The following is a 15,669-nucleotide window of genomic DNA, read 5'->3' as shown; positions in this document are numbered from 1 at the left end:
TCATACATTTCACTGAATCTATACCACAGCCTTGAGAAGGAAGTGTTTTATAAATGATGCAATGCAGACCTTCAGAGCTCAGAAGCTGGGGCCAGACTACCAGGGTTTGAATCATAACTTTGCTACCTTCAAAGTACGTGGCCGCCCATGCCTCAGTTTCCCTATTTGTGAAGTGGGGATAGTAACAGAACCTACTTCAATTGTTTGTGGTTGGGATAAATAAATAAGTAAATAAAGAATTAGAAAGTACTTAGAAGAGCGCCCTGCCATACACTTATTAAGATCAGTGTTTGCTGAATAAATGGAAGAGAAACAGGTTAATGAACCTGCCCAGTTCATATAAATGAGTATCTGGATTAGGACTGGAACCTGTGTCTGTTGGCTTGAAAAAGGTGATCTTTTCACCTCACCACCCACCTTACTCCCTCTCTCTTCTTCCTAGTTACTCTGGAGTCACTAAATCCTGAGTCGGGTCTCTTCATTCCTCCTCGCCTTACCTGCTCAGGGTGGGTTTGCGGACCCATATAACTCTGGTTTTCCCTTTATCTTTTCATAGTAGAGACATTCTAGGGCCTGTGACTCAGCTTAAACATTTAAGGCTGCCCACGTGGGCAGGTGATACGGATTTTCCAAAAGACTCTGGGGTTGAACTGACCATTTTAGTTCCACTCTTGGTCTTTACGGATGGACTAAATAACCATTTGTCATTTCTTTTCTTTTTTGTGTGTGTTTTGTTGTTATTTCTTTTTAAAGTTTATTTTTCCATTATAAGTGGACATACAGTGTTGCATTAATCTCAGGCATACAACATAGGGATTAGACATTTCTATGCCTTATGAAATACACCACCAACCCCTTTGATATTTCTTACTGTTATTTTGCGTGTTGGTTATTTTCTTCTGTCAAAAATGGAAGCATCTCTCGAGCAGATTCTGTCATTCAGTTCTCATTGTACTCGTTCCAGGCACTGACTCTCTGCTGAGCACACAGGTAGTGGCTCACGGGCGTTTGGATTGAGGAAGGAGAGGATCACATTTAATGGCTTTATTCTGTCTCTAAACATAGAACAACATAGGGCAGCTGTTTTTCCTCTTCGTGGTGGCAGGATCAAGAGTTTATGGTGTGGATTTGGAGATTTTTGACATGCCCTTGCTTTGTCTAGCGATTTCTGCTGGGATTTTCGGTTCTAAGCTTATGTCCCTCTATCTTAGGTCTTCAAATGTTGTGGATTTGGCATGAACCTGTGTATCTTCTGCCAGTTTCCCTCTTTCCACTCTCTCTCAAGAAATGCTGCTAAATATGGAGAATGTATTTACACAGTCCTTAGGTGTGACGATGAGGCACATAACATTTGGTCTCCAGTCAGGAAAATATGGAAAGGGGTTTGATTACTCTTGCCTCAGTGCCGCCTAACTCACCCACACACATCCAGTTTACTTTGGACAGGAGTTTCCAATAATGTTAAAATTTATGTAAACTGCAGTGAAGTTTTTCACTGAGGATGCAGAGTCTTTAAGGCAAGACAACACTATTAATAGAATGTGGATGTGTGTGGTTTATTTTTGTTTTCAAAATGGGAATGTTTCTTTGGGGTTTTGGCATGCTCTTTGATATGTTGAAAGATGAGAAAACATCATTTGGGAAACTTAGCACTTATACCATATTAGGAAATTTACAGTGCCTCAGATTTCACATTTAATGTTTTAATTGCCTGGTTTGGTAATAGAAAAATTTCAAGCTTCTCTCTTTCATTTAGAGTTACCACCACTTTTTCGCCCCCTCTCCAGTGGTGGGCTGTTGCCAGTTTCTACCTCCTGCCCCAGCTCCAGCAGGGACTGAAAAAGGAGCTCGTCACGTGTCCTTTGGCATCAATATCATGTTGACTTCTTACGTTTTGGTGTGTGTGTGTGAGATACCACACATGCAGTTGTTTCCTTGTGGTGCTTGAAAATATCTTAAAAGTGCAACTGGAATTGAGTTGTATTTTTGAAGCTTTTAAGCTGTCTTTGAATAGAGAGTGCTACTCTGAACCTTATGTAAAGTACAGAAGAAATCAAAGAGCTACCATCTTGGTGTGAGAGCAGTATTTAAGAGACACACCTAGACATTGAGAGAGACAGGGATGGAGAGGAGGCGAGGATAGAGGAAGGTCGATGGAGAAAGAGTAGAGAAGAAAGAGGTTTCGGTTCTATATTCCATGGAGTTTAGGCCTCTGGAAAAATTAAGGCCCAAAATAAAGTTGACATTTACTTTTCTTATAAAAACCTTCTTAGAAGAAAACAATAATGAAAGGACTTCTAAAAGTAATTTCTTGTGGACAATAAAATGTGGAAGTAGCAATCTTATATTTCATCTTTACAGTCATACTGAGCCATAGGGCTTAGAAAGGAAATTTACTCTTATCTAGGAATTAAGGCCTTGTCACTAGGCAGCTGAGAGGGGGGATTATTTTTACTTTCCATCGACAGCTCTCTCTAAATATTATTTGCAATTAAAATGTTTATATTACTTTTTAATATCCAAATACAGTTTTGAATTACATAGTAATCCATGTTTATTGTAGGAAATTTAGGAAATACAGAGAGACCTCTGAAAGAAAACTAAAATAACCTATAATTATATAAGCTAGAGAGAATTTTAATATATTTCCATTTAGCATTTATTTCTATGTGCTTATATCTATGTGCATTTTATATATGGAATCACACTGTGTACAACTTTGAATTCTTTCTTTCTGTAACAATAAAATAAAAATTATATTTGATGGTTGTGTTGTAAATCTTGATGTGACTATCACAATTTATTTTACAATTTCCTATGGATTTTCTGCTGTACTAATTGTATTGGTAGTGGTGGTTTATTGTGTTAGGTTAAGCAATGCTATGAAGAGCATCTTTGGATATGAATAGTTTTTCCATTATCTTGACTATTTTATCAAGTTAGTGTTCTACAAGCGAACCCCTATGACTTTTTAAGGACCCCTGTACATTTTGGTAAATTGCTTCCTAAGAAAGTTGTATGATCCTAATACTGACATTTCAGAATGCCCATTGAGATGCCCATAAGCCAATACTGACCTCCCTCTTTTTTTTTTTAAGACTTCCCTAATCTGACAGGAAACATAATATCATATTTTTTACATTAATTCATATTTCTTTGTGAATTATTTGTATTCTTGGAAATTTTATTATGTTTTATTGGCAATTTGCTTATTGGGTTTTGTAAATTCTTTATAAGCACTTTTCTATTTTTCTACTGGGATTTTAATGATTACTTCATTGATCTCTATGACTTCTTACGTATTCATGATATTAACCCCGTTTGTGGTTTGACTTATTTCCTTTTTTACACAGACATGAAAATTTTAATTTTTACATGGTGATAAATGCTTTGTAACATCATTTTTCTTTGTTTTCCTTTAGGTTTGATCTTCTCTTTTTTTTTTCTCTCTCACTCTACTGAATTCGTTTCAGATTTTTCTTTTCTATGTAATCTATTTTTACACTTTTTCACCCTAGCCTACTTTTCCAAATTCATGCCCTGTTTCATCAGGATTTCTTTACTGTTGCCACATTCACATTGCAAATTCCAGTTCCATCTCCGTGCACATGTTTCCACCACTTCACATCATATCCCAGGCTTTTCTTGGTCTTATCTTTTAAGACAGAGCAGTTAGTTATAGTCAATTAATTTTTGACAAAGGCAAAAACATACAATAGGGTAAAGATAGGCTATTCAATAAACGGTGTTGTGAAATTGGACAGATATGTGCCAAAAATGAAACTAGACCACCTTCATACACCATACACAAGAATAAACTCAGAATGGATTAAAGACTTATAAATGTTAGACTTAAAACCATAAAAATCCTAGAAGAAAACATAGGCACGAAAATCTCAGACATTTCTTATAGCAATATTTTTTCTGATATGTCTCCTCAGCCAAGGGAAACAAATGAAAAAATAAACAAATGGGACTACATCAAACTAAAAAGTTTTTGCACAGCAAAGGAAACCATCAACAATGAAATACAACCCAGTAAATGGGAGAACATATTCGCCAGTGATACATCGATAAGGGGTTAAAATCCAACATTTATAGAGAATTTATGCAACTCAACACCAAAAACAACAATCAATCCAATTAAGAAATGACCAAAGGACCTAAATAGGCACTTCTCCGAAGAGGACATACAGATGCCCATTAGACATATGGAAAGATGCTCAACGTCACTAATCATCAGAGAGATGCAAATTAAAACCACAATGAGATACTACCTCACACCTGTCAGAATGGCACCATCAACAAATCAACAAGTGTTGGTGAGGGTGTGGGAGAAAGGGCACCCTCATGCTCAGTTGGTGGGAATGCAGATTGGTGCTGTTGCTGTGGAAAGCAGTATGGAGTTATCTCAAAAAATTAAAAATGGAACTGCCTTGTGACCCAGCAATTCCACTTCTGGGAATATATCCAAAGAAACCCAAGACACTAATTCGAAAGAACATATGCACCCCTATGTTCATTGCAACATTATTTACAATAGCCAAGATCTGGAACCAGCTCAAGTGCCCATCAGTAGATGAGTGGATAAAAAAAATCAGTGGTACATTTACACAATAGAATACTACTCAGCCATAAAAAAGATGGAAATCTTACCCTTTGTGACAGGGCAGCATGGATGGACCTGAAGAGTATTATGCTAAGAAAATACTAAGCCAGTCAGAGAAAGACAAATATCATATGATTTATTCATGTGGAACCTAATGAACAAAATAAATTAAGGAACAAAATAGAAACAGACTAATAGAGAACAGACTGACAGCTGTCAGAGGAGAGGGGTGTTGCAGGGCTGGGTGAAAAAGGTGGACAGATTAAGCAAAAAAAACTCCCTCAGGACTACCTCAGAGACAGACTACAGTATGGTGATTACCACAGGGACAGGGGGAAGGGGGAGGTAGAAGAGGGTGAGGGGATAAATGGTGATGGAAGGAGACTTGACTGGGGTGATGAACACACAATACAATATACAGATGATGTATTATAGAACTGTACACGTGAAACCTATAGAAACTTATTAACTGATGTATCCCAATAAATTAAATTTAAAAAAGACAAGAAAAAAGAGCAGTTAGGTCACCTCTTTCAGGAAAATCTTCCTTGGGTACTTCAGCATGCACTGACCTGTCCTTACTCGGTCTACCATGCTCATTTTGTACTTTTTATGCACTAATTTTAATCTTTAGTTATATGTTTTGCCACCCTAGGTAGACTGCCAGGACTTGCAAGCAAGGATGCTGCTGTTCTCTGCATACGGTCTTCCCGCCTCGTGTACCCCAGGCACACCTAGAGCAGTTTCCCATGCATAGGACAACTGAGTACTCGGCAAAATGATGTTGATTGATCACTCTTGTGGTTCTTTTTCCATCTGGTTTCCATTTCCTTTTGCTTTTTGACTTCTCATTATTGGTTTTCTTCTTCAGGATAATCACTTGGTATATTTACTTGGGAAACCACGTTCCTTACATACCCCTCTCTCTGGAACGTTACCTGATGCTGTCTTCGTAATGTGTCATGTTCAACTACCACAGAAGCTAAAAGTTCAAAAACTGGCTAGCTAGCTAATTTTCTCATTTCACATTGTATAACTTTGTTTTCTTGGCAGACTAGTCAATGAAGGATATTTTTTCCATTGCTTTTTCAGAGAGAGTGGAAGGGGGAGAGCGAGCAAGAGAGAAACATCGATTGGTTGCCTCCTGCATCTGTCCTGACTGGGGCCAGGGATCGAACCTGCAACCGAGGCACATGCCCTTGGCTAAGACCAAACCTGGGACCCTTCAGTGGGCCTCTGGGCTCTCTAACCACTAACCCAAACCAGCCAGATGTCAGTGTTATTTTCTAACTCATAGTACACTTCTTACCTCTCACCTTCTCTGCCAGCTCTCCATGTTTTTAACCCAGACTTGGCTCTTCTGATGTGTGAGTTCCTCCCCACATTTTAGAAAGGACATGGCGTATAAGTGTGAAGAATTTAGAGAAAACGCACTGAATGGTGAAATACGGGCTCTTGATGCATTGGGAGATCAGGAGGAGGGAGATGGATGTGAGTTATTTTATTCAAGAAAGGCATTATAGAGGCGGCTGCTTATGGATATTGAAGTATTGGTAAGATTCTCTTGGGGCAGGGAAAGGAGGGAATACTTAACAGTTACAATGAGAATAAACAAAAGTCTAGGAACTGTGAATAGTGGTGTTTTGTGGAAATGAGCACGGTATATAAGTGGGAAGTTGAGGGTAATAATGTCTAGGCCCAAACTCGGCAACAGGGGAACCTAATTATCTCTAGGAAAGAAGCAGGAGCTCTTCCTCCCTGGAGCACACCTGTGCCCCTCTCCCCCCCCCCCCCCCCCCCAGGCTGTCAGCTTTGCCTTTCTCTCTCCTGAGCTCCAAGGGCCCTTCTCTTAACTTGTTTCCTGAGCCAGTTCTTCAACAACACACTTCTACCTCTGACTTTCTAAATAAACTTTCTCTCATAGTTTGAAGAAAAAAAGAAGTCAACCTGTGCTCTAGGTGGAAGCATGCCATGAATACCTAGAGCCCTTCAGTCTCCAGATTCTTGACTGCTGCTGTCCTGTCCCCGCCGTGATGATGCTTCTCAGCACACTTCTCCTTTTTCCTTTCTTCTCTAGCCTCCTTCTGGAAATGCCACTCTACATAGGCTTACTAACACGATCACAAAGAATTTCACAAACATTGTCTCATTTGGTGCTTCTTAGATGCTTCTAATGATTATGGGCAGGCATTGCTACATCAACTGAAAAGCAGGAATCTGAGGTTCATCGCAGGCAAGTAACTCTCTTGAAGCCACAAAACTAAGCAGCAGAACCAGACTGTGAGGCTCGACCCCAGATGTGGTCGGTGCTCCCTGTGACCAGTCATGCCATGCCTGCCATTGTGTTCATTCACTCATTCAGTAGTTTTCGGTATCTTGAACGACTACCTCTTAGGTGCTGGGCTCTGATTTAAGACAAAGTTGAACAAGTCACACTTCATGCTCCTGCTTCAAGTTGGGTGGGATCATAGACCGAAGCTGGCAGTTAGAGTCTTGGGTAACGATGCTGGGATGGGGAAACCTGGGTGCTGTGCTTGTACCTAGAAGAACTGTAAGGCTGAACTTGTTGCAAGGTCTAAGGCTTCTGGGAGAAGTGATACCTGAATTGAGATATTGAGAAAGGGTTGAGTGTTTTTTGCAGAAATCAGTAACATCAAGGACCACAGGTGAGAGAGGATAATGGTAAGTTTGGGGAATTAAGAATAGCTGAATTTGCCTGGAATGTGGAGTGTAAATTGAAGGGCAGAATATGGAACTTAAGAGGTAGACAGAGACCAGGCCATGAGTGCTTTTGGAAAGCACGATTAGATTTGCAATGAGGAACCATTGGAAAGGTTTGGAGCCTGAGGGGCACGATCAAGTGCATGGTGCAGAAGGATTTCTCTGCTGCCGAGGGAAGAATGATCTGTCAACGGGGAGCCATTGGCAGGGGTAACACAGCAGTTCTCTTGTTCAGTCTCTGGAGTAATCTGAAGGACTCGAAAGGGCTTTTCTAGAGCAGAGCTAAACCAGATGGAAAGTGAAGAGTGGAGTTTGCTGTCCTACAAGGTTTGGGTCTCAAGTCCGGAAAATAGCTTAAAGTCAACATAGACCCCACATTCAGACTATGTTTTCCAGCTAGATAACCAAGGCCAACTTCAATTTTATTAAAAGTGTATACTTTTTTCTTTGTCTCCAAGTCATGGGTCTAAAAAAGCAAGCTGTTTTTAATTTTTTTCCTAGAAATTTAGAATAATGTTAAAATATCTATCTACAGCAAATATAATTTTAAAAAACCATCTGTAAAACACAGAATGTAGCTCAGGAGCTTCTCATTACGGACCAGGTTCACCAATAAGACCACCCTGCAAAGTAAAGCAAAGAAGCTTCTTGAAAATGCAAGTGCTTCTCTCACACGGTCAGCGTGGGGTCAGGCGGGTCAGGGCAACCCGGCCTTTTGGCTCACAGAGGTGCTTTTTCTACGTAAAGAAAACGCTTTGCTCTTGGAGTCCTTTCTACATTTTTCTCACAAGTACCTCCCTTTAGAGAACATTTCCTGAATTCGTTCCTCCCTTTCCCCCCAAAAGAGGGATGGCAGGTTATTTCCAGGAGCAGTAGAGGGTGGGGGAGGAGACGATGAGGACCTAGGTCCTTGTAGTCCCCGGAGAACTCTGAACTCGCCGTGTCCCCCTTCATGTCCCTCAGGTGGCCTCCGTGTTTCTATTACCTTGGCAGAAAGCATGTGCGACTCCCCTGCCTGCCTTGAAGTCTCGTTGCCATGGAAACTTCCATTCCACACACCTGATTCACACATCACGCTTGGCTGCATCCAGACAGAGGTCACAGGCTGGCATTTGCCCTTTGTTTCCCCTTCTTGTGCTTGCCAGGCACTTGAAGACGGACGCGGATAGGTGAGGCGGTGGGCAGGGCTGTGGGTCGGGGAGGCCGTGGGCATTTCAGAAGCTGACGCCTGTGCAGGAAAGAGCAGAGCAAGTGGAAGAGTCTGTGTGTCCTTTTAAGCTTCTCGTGGCAGCAGAGGCTTTGATCCTATGATGTGCCTGAAGGTAATTTTCCGGGTGAGATGGGAAATGAGTGAACAGATTCCGGACGCCGTTGCTCCTTTGTGCGTTTTCTGTCCCATCTTCACGGAATTGTCCAATACTCTGAGTTCTGGTGAACACGTCAGGACTGTGACCTGGGTTTAGGCAAAACATCAATTAAAGCTGTGGACTAAGAATCCAGTCCTCTCATGACACTTGTACCTTGCTTGCCTTTTATATAAAGTATAACATTTTAGAAAGCACAAATAATTTGGTGGAGATTGCCATTCATAACCGTCGGTACACTGGCTGGAGTACATTTCTGGTTTCCCTCTGATATTTTCTTTTCCTCTAGTATAACTCTTTAACGTATACCTTGGAGAGAAAGACGCTGTTGGAGAGCAGATTATTAACCTTTCCCCTGTCCAGAATGTCTCTTTCATAGGTTGTCATTTTCCCTCGATTCCTGTTTATGAGGCAGAGTCTTAGAAATTAAAGACTTCCAAATTGTGCTGATAACCAGTCCTCCTAAAACATTAGGTTTCACACCTTATGTGGGTGTAGGTAGTCATCGCTCATGCCTTGGCGATGGAATTAGCCAGCCTGCCTGCCCTGCCTTACCCCCCCCCCCACTCTTCTGTTTCCTCTAATTTGTTAATAGTCCTCCTATTTAGGTGGCCTTCCCTTACAAAGTGGACCCTCAGCAGCAGCCAGGGACCCTAGTTGGGAGTCCATCAGACCTGAGGGAAAAACCTCATCTCCCTTGTGTTCTTGGACAATTGATTTTCTCAACCTTAGTTTCCTCATTTGTGAAATGGTCTTAATGATACAAGGTTGTTATAAAAAGTGCTATAATTTTTAAAGCACTTTGCACAGTGCTTGCCACATAATGTCTATTGTTATGACTACTTTGCTAGATTTTATAAATAACATTTATAGTATCTGAAAGAAGGCTCTTGCCATCAGTATTGCTAATTTTTGTTGTTACTGACTTTGGTATCAGTGAGGGTAGACAGGCTAAGAATATAAACGGTGGATTGAAAGAAATAAATAATTCTTACCCAAAATAGCGTGTGCACACACACATTCCCCTCTCTTTCTGTCATTTGTGTGTGCACCCTTGTTCTGTCTTTTGAATCTCACTGCAAGTTCAAGCAGCAAGATGAAAAGGTCGTGCCCTTATTGGAAGACAGAATGCTGTCGTAGAGACTGGTTTAGAGACAGTGACGCTCCGCCAGCATTTCAAGGCAGTCATGCAGGGACTATGTGAATTCCTGTCCCGTGATCCAAGGGCCATTCTAATCTTCCTGCCCCCCTGGCTTCTCACCTCTTCACCCTTCCTCTCTTGTTATGTATATTTTTTTAAATTGTGGTGAAATATATATAACATAAAATATATCGTTTTAACCATTTTTTAAATGTACAGTTTAGTGGCATTACGTACTTTCACATTGCTGTGGAACCGTCGCCACCATCCATTCCCAGAACGTGCATGTCTTCCCACGCTGAAACTCTCTGCCTATTAAACCGTAATTCCCGATCCTGCTTCCCACCACCCCTGACGACGACCATTCTTCCTTCAGGCGCTACGAATTTGATTGCTGTAGACACCTCACGTTAGTGGGATCGTGCAGTATTTGCCCTTTTGAGACCGGCTTATTTAACTTAGCATGATCAGGGTTCATTCATGTTGTAGCATGTGTTAGAACTTCACTCCTTTATAAGGCTGAGTAATATTCCATTGTATGTACATACCACATTTTGTTTACCTGCTCATCCGCCGATGGGCATTTGGGATTGTTTCCACCTCTTGGCTATTTTGAATAATGCTGCTATGAACACAGGTGTGCAGATATCTGTTTGAGCATACTTTCTTCCCTTATTATGGTAAAGATGATGAAATGTTAGACCGGATCAGGGTCTTCATTGTGAATTCCTCAGTAGCAGTAAAATGGATTATGCTATGAATATTTCCCCCTTTTTAAAAAAATGTGGTAAAAAGCAATCTACCATTTTAACCGCCATTAAGTGTACAGTTCAGTAATGTTAAGTACATTCACAAGGTTGTGCAGCAGATCTCTAGGCATTTTCATCTTGTACTGAAACTCCGTACCCGTTGAACAAGTCCCTCCCCTCCCCCCCAGCCCCTGGCAGCCACCACCCTGCTTCCTGTTTCTGTGGGTTTCATTACTCTAGGGACCTCACGTAAATGGGATTATACAGTGTTTTTCCTTTTGTGACGAGCTTATTTCACTTGGCATGATATCCTCCAGATTAATCCATTTTGTAGCACATGGCAGGTTTTCCTTTTTAAACGGTGAACAACTCCATCGTATATGTCCCATTTTGTTTATCCATTGCTCTGCCAGTGGTCAGTTGGACTAATATGAAAAATGCTGCAGCGGATATCTCTTTGAGGAGGGGAATTACTGAGTCATATGGTAATTCTATGTTGAATTTTTTGAGAAACCTCCATACGGTTTGCCATTGCTGTTGCACCATTTTATATTCCCAGCAGCAGTGCCCAAGGCTTCTAATTCCTCCACAATCTTGCAACACTTGTTAGTTTTTTATTTTAATTTTTCTCATAGTGGCCATCCTGATGCGTGTGAAGTGATAAAGCGTAGTGATTTTGATTTGCAATGAAGTTTCTTAAAACCGTTTTAAGGAACATATTAAAAGCAAACGGATGGATTGAGGTAATCGTTAAGTTTAGGATGGAGAGAAGCTTGGGAAACTGTGGGGTTCCCAGAGTCATCGTTTCATGTCCTCTGACAATTCCCTGTGTGCCTGGGAGTGTGTGCGCTTGCTCCTCTGCTCTGCTGTCTCCGTCATGGGCCTGGAGGTCAAGCTTGGCCTCCGTGGTGTGGCCTGGCCGACAGTCTGTCGCCCTCTCATCCTTCTGGAGCCCTGGGTGATTAGTAAGCTTTTTCTCACAGCAAATGACTCAGACTGAAATATAGCTCCAGATACAGGGTTATTTCAAAGACCAACGATGTCTCACTCTTTTTTAACTATTTCTCTTGACCACTTCTACGTGGATTTCAAAATATCAGTGCTGATCTTCAGTCACTGTTCTTTCATTGGTTCATTCAATGGCATTAATGAAATACCCAGAATAATTCTGTCCAATAGAAATAGAGCACAAGCCGTGTATTTGATGTTACATATTTTCTAGTAGCCGTGTTAAAAACCAGGAAGGAAAACAGGCGAAGTTAATTTTAGCAATACATTTCATTGAAACTGGTGTACCCCAGATATTGTCATTTCAGTATGTAATGAATATAAAAATTGAGGTATTCTACTTTACTTTTCACACTAAGTCTTTGTAATCTGCGGCTCATTTTAAATTTACAGCACTTCTCCACTTGGATTGGCCACATTTCAGGCGCCCAAGAGCCACATGTTGTAGTGGCCAGCTTACTAGACAGTGCAGACCTGGCACGTTTAGCCAAGGACATATGAAGTCCAGAGGTCAGCCCTCAGCCCTGCCTAGTGGGCCAGATGTATCGGTAAAGCACTGAGGGTGGTGTGGAGAGCCTGTGGGAGAGATGGGCCCGGCGGTACAGGAGCCCAGACGAGGGGCTCCCCGAGGCCGGCTGGGGCTGGTCTGCCGCCACGACACCTCATTCCTTTGAACTAGGCCCCTGTGGGGGGGGCCCTGAGCTGGAGTTTGGCATGGGCCCCAGTTCATCAGACATTAACTTTTTGCCTCCTGTGTTAAGAGACGCTGCCAAGTTTACTTTTAATTACAGGCTCTGCCCTGGCCCTGGGTCTGTGAGCAGGGATTTTAGCACCACAACCTCGCTGCTCTCCCCCGGGCCTTCCATTCCACAGGCAGGTGGAATCGCGCTCTCCTGGGCGAGGCCGCGTGGGCCAGGCGCACCGCCTGCGTCCTCGGAGCAGCAGAACCCAGGGGATGGTCAGTGTGGTGCTGAGGGAAGGAATATGAACACCTTCCCCTCCCCTCCCCTCTAGGAAGCCACCTCAGCAGCCCTAGTTAAGGGAGAGGTCACTGTCCTCGGATGGGCTTCCCCGAATCCCCCCTGTGCCCCCGACGCCCCTCATGCCCAGGCTCTCGGGAGCTGCGGGCGCCTGCTCCCAGGGCAGGGCGGGCAGGCCTGTGCGCCTCCCCACGGGGGAGGGTGGCCACGGAGTGTTTACAGAGAGCCAGCCAGGAAGCGCAGGGAAGAGGAGGAGCTGTTTCCACTTATCCTCCCACCTCCTTTGGCTTTCTCTTCTGGCATCGCCTCAGGCCAGAAAAGGGATGGGAATTTGGCAAAGTGAAAGTGTATCATTGTATTTCCCGAGCCCTCCGTCTCATCTCCCTCCCAAGGAAGCCAGGCTGGACTTTTTTGCTACCCAGTTTACTTAACACTCAGAGACTCGAAATTCCTTTCCTCCTGCTGATGTGGAAGAGGCTGGGAAATATGTTCCTTTCCAGGAGATGAGTGATATGGCAGCAATACAGGGTCAGGCGAGGCTAAGGGACCGGAGCCAGAGTCTTACCAAACTCGCAGGCAGCGCTGGGACGGCCGGACATGCTGTGCTCATGGCGAAGGGGTGGCCTTAGGACTCCACACCCTCTGGGTTGGGGGTACCTGGGAGGGTGACAGGATGAGTCCTCCCGAAGACTCTGCTAGTGTATGTTGACATGTTAAAAGATGGACCGATTAATATCGCCAGCCTACTCTAAGGCTCTACTTTTAATTATATTTTTAACTTGACAGTGTTAACATAGATTTCTTTGGGGCTTGTTCGTACCTTCCACCCTTAGGAATGAGTTCCACAGTGTAAAGATTACAAGAATCTCACTAATTACCCAATTAACACAGAGGCCAAAGTAAAATATTTCTCTTCCCAGGAAAATAAAGTAAATGAAAGCAAAACAACTGCTCCTCTCATTATTCCAAACTCACAAATCTGCTAAGACTCAGAGTTAACTTTCTTATGTACTTTAGCAGATAGTAATTTTATTAACAAGAACTGTTACACTGAGAAGTTAACTCCAGGAAATGAAAAGATTAAGACAATGGAAAAGGTCACACCATTTGAATGTCACCCAGGCATACTTCGTATTGGCATAATGAAAGAGAATCACTTTGACCGCTGTGACCTATGGTCATATGCATTCTGGTACCAACAGTATTTTGGTGGTTTTTTGTTTGTTTTTTTTTTTTTTAGCTTTATGAGATGGCTTGAGTGACAGTTTGAGTCCCTTCGGCAGGGCAGGGGACCAGACTGGAAGCTAGCTGGAGTTATAACGCAGGCTGTGGTCAGGCACCACGAGTGACAAGCCAGCGCAGCAAGACTGTGGGCTCTGGGTTTGAATCCTGGCTCCACCACTAATTAGCCCTATGTGAGTTACTCAGCCTCTCTTAACCTCACTAATTTTCTGTAAAATTGGAATTATAAATTTATATTTATGGAGCTTACTTGTATAAAGATGATTCATTTAAAGTACTTAGTCCGTAGTGCCTGACAAATATTAAATTATGAGGAAATATTAATTGCTATTAATACTTAAACTGAAAAATGCTGAGTTTAACTGGCAATATACAGCGGCCCTTGTTTATTTCTAGCAGCAGCAAAGCAGTACATTGTTTGGTTAACACTTGCTTGGGCTCTTTGAAAGATTCTTTAATTATGTATTCTTTTCCTTTGCAGCCTTGCAGGTGTGTGGTGTGTAGGAAAGGCCAGTAATTACCCCTTGCAGATGGAGCTGACCTAACACAGTTTTCCCCATGGCAACCAAAAAAAATAAAAAAATAAAATTAAAAAAATTAAAGGTTACGTAATCGCCGTCACTGGACTGGGAGGAATGTGGAGATCATGAAGTTTTTTGTGGCTTTTGGTTGAAGGTGCTGATGAAGATACAGAGGTCCTACTGAGTAACTGAACAGGATGCTGTTGCTTGCTTTGAAGTGAGTAAACTGGTCAACAGTACAAGTGGGAGGGGAAGTTGAGGTTGAATGAAGGAGGGTCATTATTAATGTTTCCATGGTTTTAGCAGTTTAAAAGTTGGGAGTTTAAGTAAGGTTGTTGGTTGTGGGGAAAACAGCCCACAGACATTCAGACATGGTTCAAGTTCAGTCTCTTAGTCTTCATTTTAATCTGAAAATAGGGAGTCGAGGCTTTTGAATAACATAGCAGAGGGTTTGCTTTATAATTTTAATAGTGAATGCTAATTATCGCATGTCCACAATGGCACAAGATGCGGAAAGCTACACTGTGCTTCTCAAATCCCAGTTATCCAAAGATTGTTTTTCTTGGGAGGAGAAAGAATATTACTAGTTTGGGTTACTAATTCTGCTTTTAAAAGGATTTCTACTAATTTTCCCAAAGCCTGCATGGAACCCAAAACATTAACTTTCAGTGAACAGGTGGTGTCTTTCCCCAGCATCCATAAAATGATCTTGAATCCATTCTCTTTATCTCTCTTGTATAAAGATTAACCTAGAAGTCTTTGTTTATTTGATTGGAAGATAGGGTTGACTTTCCCATTGGGGATCTGGCCCTCCTGACTTTAGAACAGGCTTGGAAAAAACTATTAGCCTCCACCTGTCCCTCCCTCCCCCACCATGTATGTTAAATTAAGCCCATGTTTTGTTTTATATCTTTTTAAAAAATATGTCTTTATTGATTTCAGAGAGAGGAAGGAGGGGGGGGAGAGAGAGAGAGAGAGGGAGAGAGAGAGGGAAACATCAATGATGAGAGTCATTGATCAGCTGCCTCCTACATGCCCACTACTGGGGATTGAGCCCGCAACCCCGGAATGTGCCCTGACTGGGAATTGAACCTCCATCTCCTGGATTTTAGGTTGATGCTCAACCGCTGAGCCACGCTGGCTGGATTGTTTTATTTCTAAAAATTAGGTTATTTTCCCCTGCAAAGACCCAAGAGATATATAAAGCCAACTCTACATTTTTAGTAATAATTTGGGGGTAGAAAGAACATGGAGAGTTGAAATCTATAAACTAAAGCCCAATACTTAAAGACCTCTTCTACTTCTCAGCTCTTTCAATGTAAGCAAAGGATGGA

At 42.2% G+C, this 15,669-nt stretch overlaps 1 long non-coding RNA gene across 21 annotated transcripts in view; it reads left to right on the top strand.

Moving 5' to 3' along the window:
* LOC308560206 overlaps nt 1-15,669 on the top strand; it is a 363,790-nt gene that overhangs the window by 276,129 nt on the left and 71,992 nt on the right. For 2 of the 21 annotated variants that reach the window (XR_013999287.1, XR_013999288.1), the window contains exon 6: nt 8,294-8,499. The exons of 17 other annotated variants lie outside the window; for them this stretch is intronic. This is a non-coding gene — a long non-coding RNA (uncharacterized lncRNA). Of the gene's footprint in view, nt 1-8,293; nt 8,500-14,489; nt 14,540-15,669 lie in introns of those variants that run through there. 2 more of the 21 variants (XR_013999286.1, XR_013999298.1) reach the window with 2 other exon arrangements.

This window comes from Miniopterus schreibersii (genome assembly GCF_964146895.1).
Source record: "Miniopterus schreibersii genome assembly, chromosome: 8".
Lineage (NCBI taxonomy): Eukaryota > Metazoa > Chordata > Mammalia > Chiroptera > Miniopteridae > Miniopterus > Miniopterus schreibersii.
This window is presented reverse-complemented; position numbering and strand designations above follow the sequence as displayed.